The following is a 9,601-nucleotide window of genomic DNA, read 5'->3' on the forward strand; positions in this document are numbered from 1 at the left end:
GATTGGGCCTAGACAATGGGACATCTGGAGACTTGCTGCGAGTACTGAAAAACTTGAAACTTGGACTAGATATTTCACAGAGACCAGTTGTAATCATAGTAACTATTCCTTCCGTTATAATCATTCATGTTTTATACAAGCTTGTATTCCCCTTCTTTTTGTTATAGCCATAGGAAACTTACAATTTAATAAAACTACGTCCTGTGACATGTATAGATTACAAATTGTATACTTGCCTTAATTCCTCTATTTCTCTAAAAAACAAATCCCTTTTGATTCTTCGATCTTGACATAGTCTATGGTTGCCAGTAGATCTCCAACGACCCTGGGAAGAGGGTCCCGTGACAGGACTTGCCTCCTGGTTACTCACTAAATTATTCCAACGATCTCGGAGATTCATTGGGTAACTAATTCTTCGCATTTTGAGATTAATAGCCAATTGCACCACTGTTGCTGTCACAGGCATTGCTTTACAAACTTCAATTCAAACACAAAACTTTATTAAAAATTGGACTAAAGATACTCATACTATGTGGGCCACTCAAGCTCAGATAGATGAAGAAGTTCAAGATAAAATTCAGAAATTAGAAGCAGTCATCCAATGGGTTGGAGATCAATCAATAGATTTACAAAACAATTATTATTACACTGTGATTAAAATTCTACTCAATTTTGCATCACTCCTGTTCCATTCAACCATAGTGCTTACAATTGGAAACAAATCAAATTTCATCTACAAGATACACATAATATGCTTCCTTAAATGTACAATTGTTACAAAAAGAAATTTTTGAAACTTTCTCTAAGAGTCTACCCTCTTCCAACAATTTGGAAACCTTAGCTTAACAGCTAACTGATCAATTATCTTGGCTGGACCCTCGAAGATGGTTTCAAAATATTACACATAGTATTGGATCTGGAACTATAACACTGATAATTGCCCTGGTGATTATATTTGTAGTATCCTGATGTCTTTAAACTACAATTGTTCAAACTAAACAAACTCAATTGGTCAGGGCCTTTTTCATAAAAGTATCTTCAGTCACCCCCAATTATGAAAAAAATAAAAAAGGGGGCGTTGTCAGGGGACGTTCAACTTTAAGGGATCCAACATGTCCTTCTTTTGTGTGCTGTTTCTCGAGGACTCTCTACTCCTTATGAGTTCCTGGAAAACAGGAGCGAGCAGAGCTACACACAGTTCTCAGGACTGAGATCATGAGAAAGGGTACCTGCTTGGATTCCTTTCAGTGACTCCCTTCAGTGACCTTACTTAAATGTAATCTATTCAGTTATGCCCCTCTTACTCAATAGCTGAAAACTTCCCTAAAATGGGGAAGGAAATAGCCACCAAGTCCAAGAAACCCAGAGAGTCCAAAACAGGATAAACCCAAGGCGAAACACCCCAAGACACGTATTAATCAAATTAACAAAGATCAAACAAAAAGAGCAAATATTAAAAACAGCAAGGGAGAAACAACAAATAACTCAAGATGTTGAATGCTTTCTGGCCCTTTGAAGATTGTTATTTGCTTGGCTTTGTTTTTGCTCAATTTTTTTTTTTTTTTTTTTTACTGCCTAAAGCTGCCTTGTATGAAGATATATAAACATACATTTATTTCTGCAAATAAAGCACCTTTGTTTCACTCGAGACTTGGGTCCCTTGCATCCCTCTTCTCATCAACTCCAGTTCCCAGGTCCCGGACTACAAAGACCGTGACAGTAAAGAATCCGCCTGCCAATGTAGAAGATGCAGATTTGATCCCTGTGTTGGGAAGATTCCCTGGAGGATGAAATGACAACCCACTCTAGTATGCTTGCCTGGAAAATCCCACGGACAGAGGAGACTGGTGGGCCACAAAGTCCGACACGACTTAGCAGCTGAGAACGCACGTACACATCATTTATTTACAGAAAAAAAAATCCCTTATGTCCTAGACGGCTGTATCAGTTATTTTTTAAACCAACTGTCCATAGGGGCTAAAATATACCAGCCAGACTGCCCTATGCCTATGCCAGGAAATAAAAAATATTGAGTTATAAAATGAATTTATTCAATTCTTTGTTGGTATCTTGGGTGCATTCTTTCAGGAAATATATCACTAAACAGATTATTTAACAACAGTAAATAAAGTTGTCCTTTGAAAAAAGAGCTTAGTTGTCAGTTGATTAATTTTTACATCAATATATTGACTTTTGTCTGGCATAACTATCATTAAACTATTCAAAAGCCTTTCTTTAAGAAAAAGAAAATCTTTATTTTGAAGTCAGTTTTTAGAAGTCATGTCTCTGTCTCCATCCTTGCTTCTCTTCAGTCCTTTGTCTGCCCCTCAACCTTACCAGAGCTTTCTAAAATTCATCTTCTTAAAACATTTCAATACCCCTCCTTTTATCCACAGAATGACATCCAAACTCCCGACATAATTTACAGGATCCTGCAGAGCAGGGACCTATCCACCTCATCACCTCATTAGCTTTATCTCTTATCACTCCCCACTTTTTCACTTTCCTTTGGCCACCCTGAAGTGTACGCAGTTCCTTCTATATTCTACAAGCTCTCACTTTTGACTAAGTTATTCCTTCTCTTTAATATACTTCTTTTTTTTTAAAGTCTTTATTGAATTTGTTACGTTACTTCTGTTTATGTTTTGATTTTTTGTCCCAAGGAATGTGGGATCTTAGCTCCCTACCCAGGGATCAAACCCATGCCCCCTGCATCAGAAAGTGAAGTCTTAACCACTGGACCACCAGGGAAGTACATTTTGTACACTTTTATTCCTATCTTCTCTTCATCTGGTTAGCCCACACATATTCAATTTCTCTTTTAAGATGTCACTTCTTCAGGGTATCTTTCTATGACCTCTAAGACTAAGTAAACTAAATGTTTTTCAAAAGTACTCCTATAACATTTTTTGCAGCCCCCCCCCCCACATTTTGTAGCTATCACACCCTACTGAAATAGTCTATAACAACACAAGCTTAATAATTATTTGAGAGAGTAAAATAAGAACCACAATGTATGTTTCAACTAAATAAGACAAAAGGGATAACATTCTATTTCTTAAACTCAAAGCACTTGTTTTAAGTGGTTATTTACATTTCACATTGTTGCTTAATTGAATTTAGCTTCCTGATAATGTTTTCCAATACCATTAAGACAGATTACTGGTTTATACATAGACTTCTTAAGGGGAAATAATACACTAATTATTTTGCTTCCTGTTTGGAAAGAGGCTGAACCTCGAAGGAAGGAATATAGAGTAGAATTTTGAAGATTTGGCCAATAGCATATTATTCTAATTCAACGAATGAACTATTGATCAGATTGCTAAGAATTTTAGCATGTTTGAGGCTGGCAGAGAAATAATTAGGATAAGATTGTACAGAACCTTGATGTTTACTCATAAATTTTATATTTTTGTCACAGGGGCATAACACGATTGAATAAAAACTCAACACTGGTAATTCACTATAGCAACATATGTGTATTCAATTGTCAATAAAACCCATCATTTTCATCTTCATCCAAACCTGTTCTTCTTCCTTTCTTCCTTATTCTAGTTAATAATATCATCATTTAAGCTATAGAAACCTCCAAATTAGACTTATTTTTCTCTCATCACTAACATTCAGTTACTTTGTAAAGTCCTGTCAATTACACTTATAAAGCAACCAATTTTCTTTCGTCCCTATAACTACTGCCCTATTGCAGGCATTTATCTTCTCTTCAATGATTTTCTAATTGACTATCCTACCAGAAGACTCACCCCATCAAACGAACTCATCCTTCATAACATAACTGTAAAGGGAGTGTTCTCTGGAGCCAGAGTGCCAGAGTTTATTACCCTGGTTCTGTCACTTAGTAGCTATGTAATGTTGGACAAGTTATTTAACCTCTTTGCACCTCATTATCCTTATCTGAAAGATAGGAATCACAATAATATCTATTTCACTGGATTATTCTAAGTACTAAAATATATAGCACATAGAATTGTGCCTGGCACACAGCAAATACTGCATATGCATGAGCTAGTGACAGTAGTAATAGTAGTGAAAACTACCTGACCCTATCAGGCCCCTGCTTAAATATTCTTGCTATTTCTTCATTGCCTAGGTCCACTTTCCTTATCATGGTACATAAGTCTTTTCACAAACTAAAACCAGCTGATGGATTCCATCTTTATTTCTAGCTACCAAAGAGTCTATATTCTAGCCACGCTGAACCACTTGACATTGTCTGAACTAAGCAGATAATTGTCTGAACTCTACATTTCTAGAATGTCATCTGGAAAATACTTATCTCTCCTTAAAGATTCTCCTCTAGTGTTACCTACTATCTATAAACTTAGCTTACTTTGAAACAAAATCTATTGTTTTTTTTTGTTTGTTTGTTTTTTGTTTTTTTTAATTTCTTCATGCTCCACAATGCTACTTTCTACATTCTTCTAACATGTCCATGGGGTTACAAACAGTTGGACATGACTGAGCTTGCATGCACACACCATATTTACTTAACAGATTATTTAACAAATATTTCAGTTCAGTTCAGGAAATGAATTATGCTGCAGGAACTAAGGCCCCAATCCAAGAGGGGGATGGTAACTACATGCTAAGACTCTACAATAGTCAGAGCCAGAAGGTTGATGACTGAGATTCCAGGAACACCACCCTATTATCTCAGTCAGTTCAGTTCAGTCCCTCAGTCGTGTCCAACTCTGTGATCCCATGGACTGCAGCATGCCAGGCTTCCTTATTCATCACCAACTTCTGGAGCTTGCTCAAACTTATGTCCATTGAGTCAGCGATGCCATAAAACCATCTCATCCTCGGTCATCCCCTTCTCATCTTGCCTTTAATCTTTCCCAGCAACAGGGTCTTTTCAAATGAGTCAGCTCTTCGCATCAGGTGGCCAAAGTATTGGAGTTTCAGCTTCAACATTAGTCCTTCCAATGAATATTCAGAACTGATTTCCTTTAGGATGGACTGGTTGGATCTCCTTGCAGTCCAAGAGACTCTCAAGAGTCTTCTCCAACACCACAGTTCAAAAGCATCAATTCTTTGGCGCTCAGCTTTCTTTCTGGTTCAACTCTCGCATCCATACATGACTACTGGAAAAACCACAGCTTTGACTAGACAAAGCTATGTTGTTTACTTTGTTGGTAAAGTAATGGTAAAGCTTTTCAATATGCTTTCTAGGTTGGTCATAATTTTTCTTCCAAGGAGGAAATGTCTTTTAATTTCATGGCTGCAGTCACTATCTGTGGTGATTTTGGAGCCCAAGAAAATAAAGTCACTCACTTTTTCCATTGTTTCCCCATCTATTTACTGCAAAGTGATGGGGCCAGATGCTATGATCTTAGATTTTTGAACATTGAGTTTTAAGCCAGCTTTTTCACTCTCCGCTTTCACCTTCATCAAGATGCTCTTTACTTCCTCTTTGCTTTCTGCCATAAAGGTGGTGTCATCTGCATATCTGAAGTTATTGATATTTCTCCCAGCAATCTTGATTCCAGCCTGTGCTTCATCCAGCCCGGCATTTTGCATGATGTACTCTGCATAGAAGTTAAATAAACAGGGTGACAATATATAGGCTAGATATACTCCTTTCCCAATTTGGAACCAATTTTTCCCATTTTTTTTTTTTTCACCTCCAGTTCTAGCATTTGCAACTTGACCTGCATACAGATTTCTTAGGAGGCATGTAAGGTGGTCTGTTAGTCCCATCTGTTTAATAATTTTCCACAGTTTGTTGTTATCCACACAGTCAAAGACTTTGACATAGTCAAGAAAGCAGAGATAGATATTTTTTTTCTGGAATTCTCTGGCTTTTCTCTATGATCCAACAGATGTTGGCAATTTGATCTCTGGTTCCTCTGCCTTTTCTAAATCCAGCTTGGACATCTGTAATTTCTCAGTTCACTTACTGTTGAAGCCTAACTTGGAGAATTTTCAGCATCAGTTTGCTAGCCTGTGAGATGAGTGCAATTTATCAGGTGCTTGTTACATGCCAGGCACTGTTGCAGGGTTGCAGCATTAATTAAAAGAAAATATTCTTATGGAGATACATATAATAAATAAATATGTCATTTGATGACAGTTTCTACGGAAATATATAATACAGAGTGAGTAGGGTATGGGATATTAGAAGAAGGAATGGCTATTTTATAGGATGGTCATCCAAACAAAAAAAGTGAAATGCTGCTGATCCATTGAGTAAGATAGTTACTGAGATCTGACCATTGTTTTTGCCCCTTTGCCACTCATATTTTACTAGTTAGTTACCTATGTGTCTTTTCCACTAGAATATGAGGTCATCCAAATACTTAAAATAAGTGTCTGACAGATGGTAAATGCTAAAAAAAATTGATTAAATTGAACTGAATCAACATGCCATTTGAGTGTCTCATTGAAAGCCGTTGTCACAGAAGCAAAGGTATTTGTTATAATTTTGAGTTAGTTTGAGATATGTATACTCTAGGTCAAACTTACTCAGAGTAAAGAATAGAATTCAAGAGATGGGGCATTTTGACTAAATGTGTGACCCAGCACAGGATATTCACAACTTCTATATATTTTATGAAAAGATAATAGAATAAGCTGTGTTGCAACTAAGATTTTTCAATCTCTACTAGTAGTTTGAGAAATAAGGCTTCCAGGTTTATTAAAGTAGTCCAAAGGTCAATTGCAAGAGCTACCTGCTTAATAATGTTAAATATTATCTTCTTCAACTAGACTGTACAATCTTTTTATCTTAGCAAGATAAAGAAATACATATTATATTGGGAGGTTTATATTTTATATCATATATTTTTCTGTTGCATATTAAAGCAGAGATTGGAAGCACTGGCCAGATCAGAGATATTTGCACTCTGAATTATCAAGCCCCTACAGTCCTTAAAAGCTTCAACATAGACAGTCACCTTACTGTCTTTCCTTACCAAGATTTCTGGAGATTCATGTCTCACTTTAGTAGGCCTGACTACCTTTCTAGCCTATTTAGAATATCATCTCAAACTGGGAACACTAGCTATAACACACTGAATTTACTTTTCAAATACTTAGGACACAGATTTTTTTTCTTATTCACTAGTAAAGTATGATCTCCTCCAGAACAGGTCTTGCCCTAATGTTAAATCTCTGTTCTCTGACTTTCAGATAATATTTTTTATTTTGAAGAGATTTTTTAAAATTTTAAAAATATATTGTGCTCAACATAATATCCCTCTTACTTTATTTGCTACTTGATAATGGTAATTTTCTTTAATGATTAAAACTAGATCAAATCAAGGGGGTTTAATTGTAAGGCGAGTGCAGAGAAAAAGAGAGTGAGCTGGGCAGTCAGGCAAGAAAAGTAAATTTATTAGAGGGAAAAGAAAGGGTGACTGACTCTTAAGGAGAACTAGCATCTCCCTTTCTGACAGAGTCCTTCTTATACCCCACCAATGAAAAATTATCTGAAGGGATGGTCACATAGCTGGAGGTCTGGAATCTGGTGGTCTCACAGCTTTGAGAATATAGGCACCAGTGAGATCCTCACCTCCTTCATGGGGCTCATCACGACCCCGGCCACTACCTCTGGCCCCGAGATGAGAATGCTGAGCAAAATCGATTAAAAAAATGTCAGAAAAGTATATGAAAGATGTATGTGGTACTGTTTATGGTTATTAAAACCCAAGCCAAATATTATTCCTACAGTAAAGAAAATAGTTCTTCTTGCAGAATGGGCATTGTTCTTATTTCTTGCATACAAAGTTTCCAAAACAGATGGAGACTATCAAGAATACAATCCTTATGAAGTATAAAATTTAGATCCCAGGGCAACTGTAGCAGAGATCAAGAAACAGTATTGTTTGCTGTCTCTTAAATATCGTCCAGATAAAGGAAGTGATGAAGTTATGTTCATGAGAATAGCAAAAGCTTATGAAACTTTAACTGATGAAGAATCCCAGAAAAATTGGGAAGAGTTTGGAAATCCAAATGGGCCTCAAGTCACAAGCTTTGGAATTGCCCTCCCAGCTTGGATCATTGACCAGAAAAAATTCAATATTAGTTTTACTTGTATATAGATTGGCATTCATGGTTAGCCTTCCAGTTGTTGTGGGCTCTTGGTGGTATTGCTTAATACATTATAGCGGAGACCAGATTCTAATACACACAACACAGATTTACACCTACTTTGTTTATAAAACTTTAAAGGCGAGGGTGCAATGTTTCGAGAGAACAGCATTGAAACATGTATATTATCTAGGGTGAAACAGATCATCAGCCCAGGTTGGATGCATGAGACAAGTGCTCAGGGCTGGTGCACTGGGAAGACCCAGAAGGATCTGGTGGAGAGGGAGGTGGGAGGGGGGATCGGGATGGGGAACACATGTAAATCCATGGCTGATTCATGTCAATGTATGACAAAAGCCACTACAATATTGTAATGTAATTAGCCTCCAACTAATAAAAATAAATGGGAAAAAAAAAAAAAAAACTTTAAATACGGGTATAAAACATCTTATCATGGTTTTGCCTGGAGCCTCTGAATTTAATCCTAAGTATAATAAATATGCTACAAGCAGACCAACAGATAATATTTTAATACCTCAGCTCATCAGAGAAATCGGCAGCGTTAATTTAAAGAAGAATGAGCCTCCACTTACCTGCCCTTATAGCCTGAAGGCCAGAGTTCTTTTACTCTCATTTTGCTAGAAAGAAAATTCCTGAGACCCTTGAAGAAGATTAAAAATTTATGCTGAAAAAAATGCCCTACCCTACTTCAAGAAATGGTTAATGTAATCTGCCAACTAATAATAATGGCCAGGAGCCATGAAGAAAGGGAGTTTCCTGCTCCAACTTTGGCACCTTGAAAACTGCATGAAGCTTTCCCAGATGGCTGTGCAAGGCCTTCAGCCCTTCTGCAGCTCCTTCACATTGAAGAAGACAATCTTAGAAGAGTTTCTAATCATAAAAAGTTCAAAATTAAAACTATCCAGAATTTGGTGAGTTTAAAAGGATCACATCGTCACAATCTGTTGCATTTCCTTGAAGATGAAAAATTATCTGAAGGGATGGTCACGTAGCTGGACGTCTGGAATCTGGTGGTCTTGCAGCTTTGGGAAGATAGGCGCTAGTGAGGTAATAGGATGCCATTTGGGCAATTTGGTTAGTCTCACAGATCACTATGGTTTATTCTTTGTGAGGTTGAAATAACAAGCCATCTTATCAATGAGACCCCATGTGGGCCCTATCATTAATCTTATAGAATACATTTATAAAGATTTTGGTGTCATGATTAGAACTAGACCTTTGAGCAAAATTTGCAGCAGTAACGAATTTACTCAAATTTCAAATCTTGTCCATTAGTGTTTAGTCTAGTAATGTCCTAGTTGGTTTTCCATTTGCCTATGAACTCAAAGTTTATTTTTATTTTTATTGCCTTTAAGTCACAAAAGTAATATATGTTCACTGCAGAAAATTTGGAAAATTCTAAGAAATAGAGAAAATAAAAATGACTTAAAGATGTCAACTTATTAACATTTTGATATATCTTCATAATGTTTGTTCTGTGCAGTTTAAACAAATTTTCAAAAAAAAAATGCACCTGTGATTATACACA

At 36.6% G+C, this 9,601-nt stretch overlaps 1 pseudogene; it reads left to right on the plus strand.

Moving 5' to 3' along the window:
* Positions 1–7,439: 7,439 nt before the first annotated feature.
* Positions 7,440–9,065, plus strand: LOC122690404 (annotated as a pseudogene).
* The last annotated feature ends 536 nt before the right edge of the window (positions 9,066–9,601 follow it).

The sequence above is a fragment of the Cervus elaphus genome, chromosome X (assembly GCF_910594005.1).
Source record: "Cervus elaphus chromosome X, mCerEla1.1, whole genome shotgun sequence".
NCBI lineage: Eukaryota > Metazoa > Chordata > Mammalia > Artiodactyla > Cervidae > Cervus > Cervus elaphus.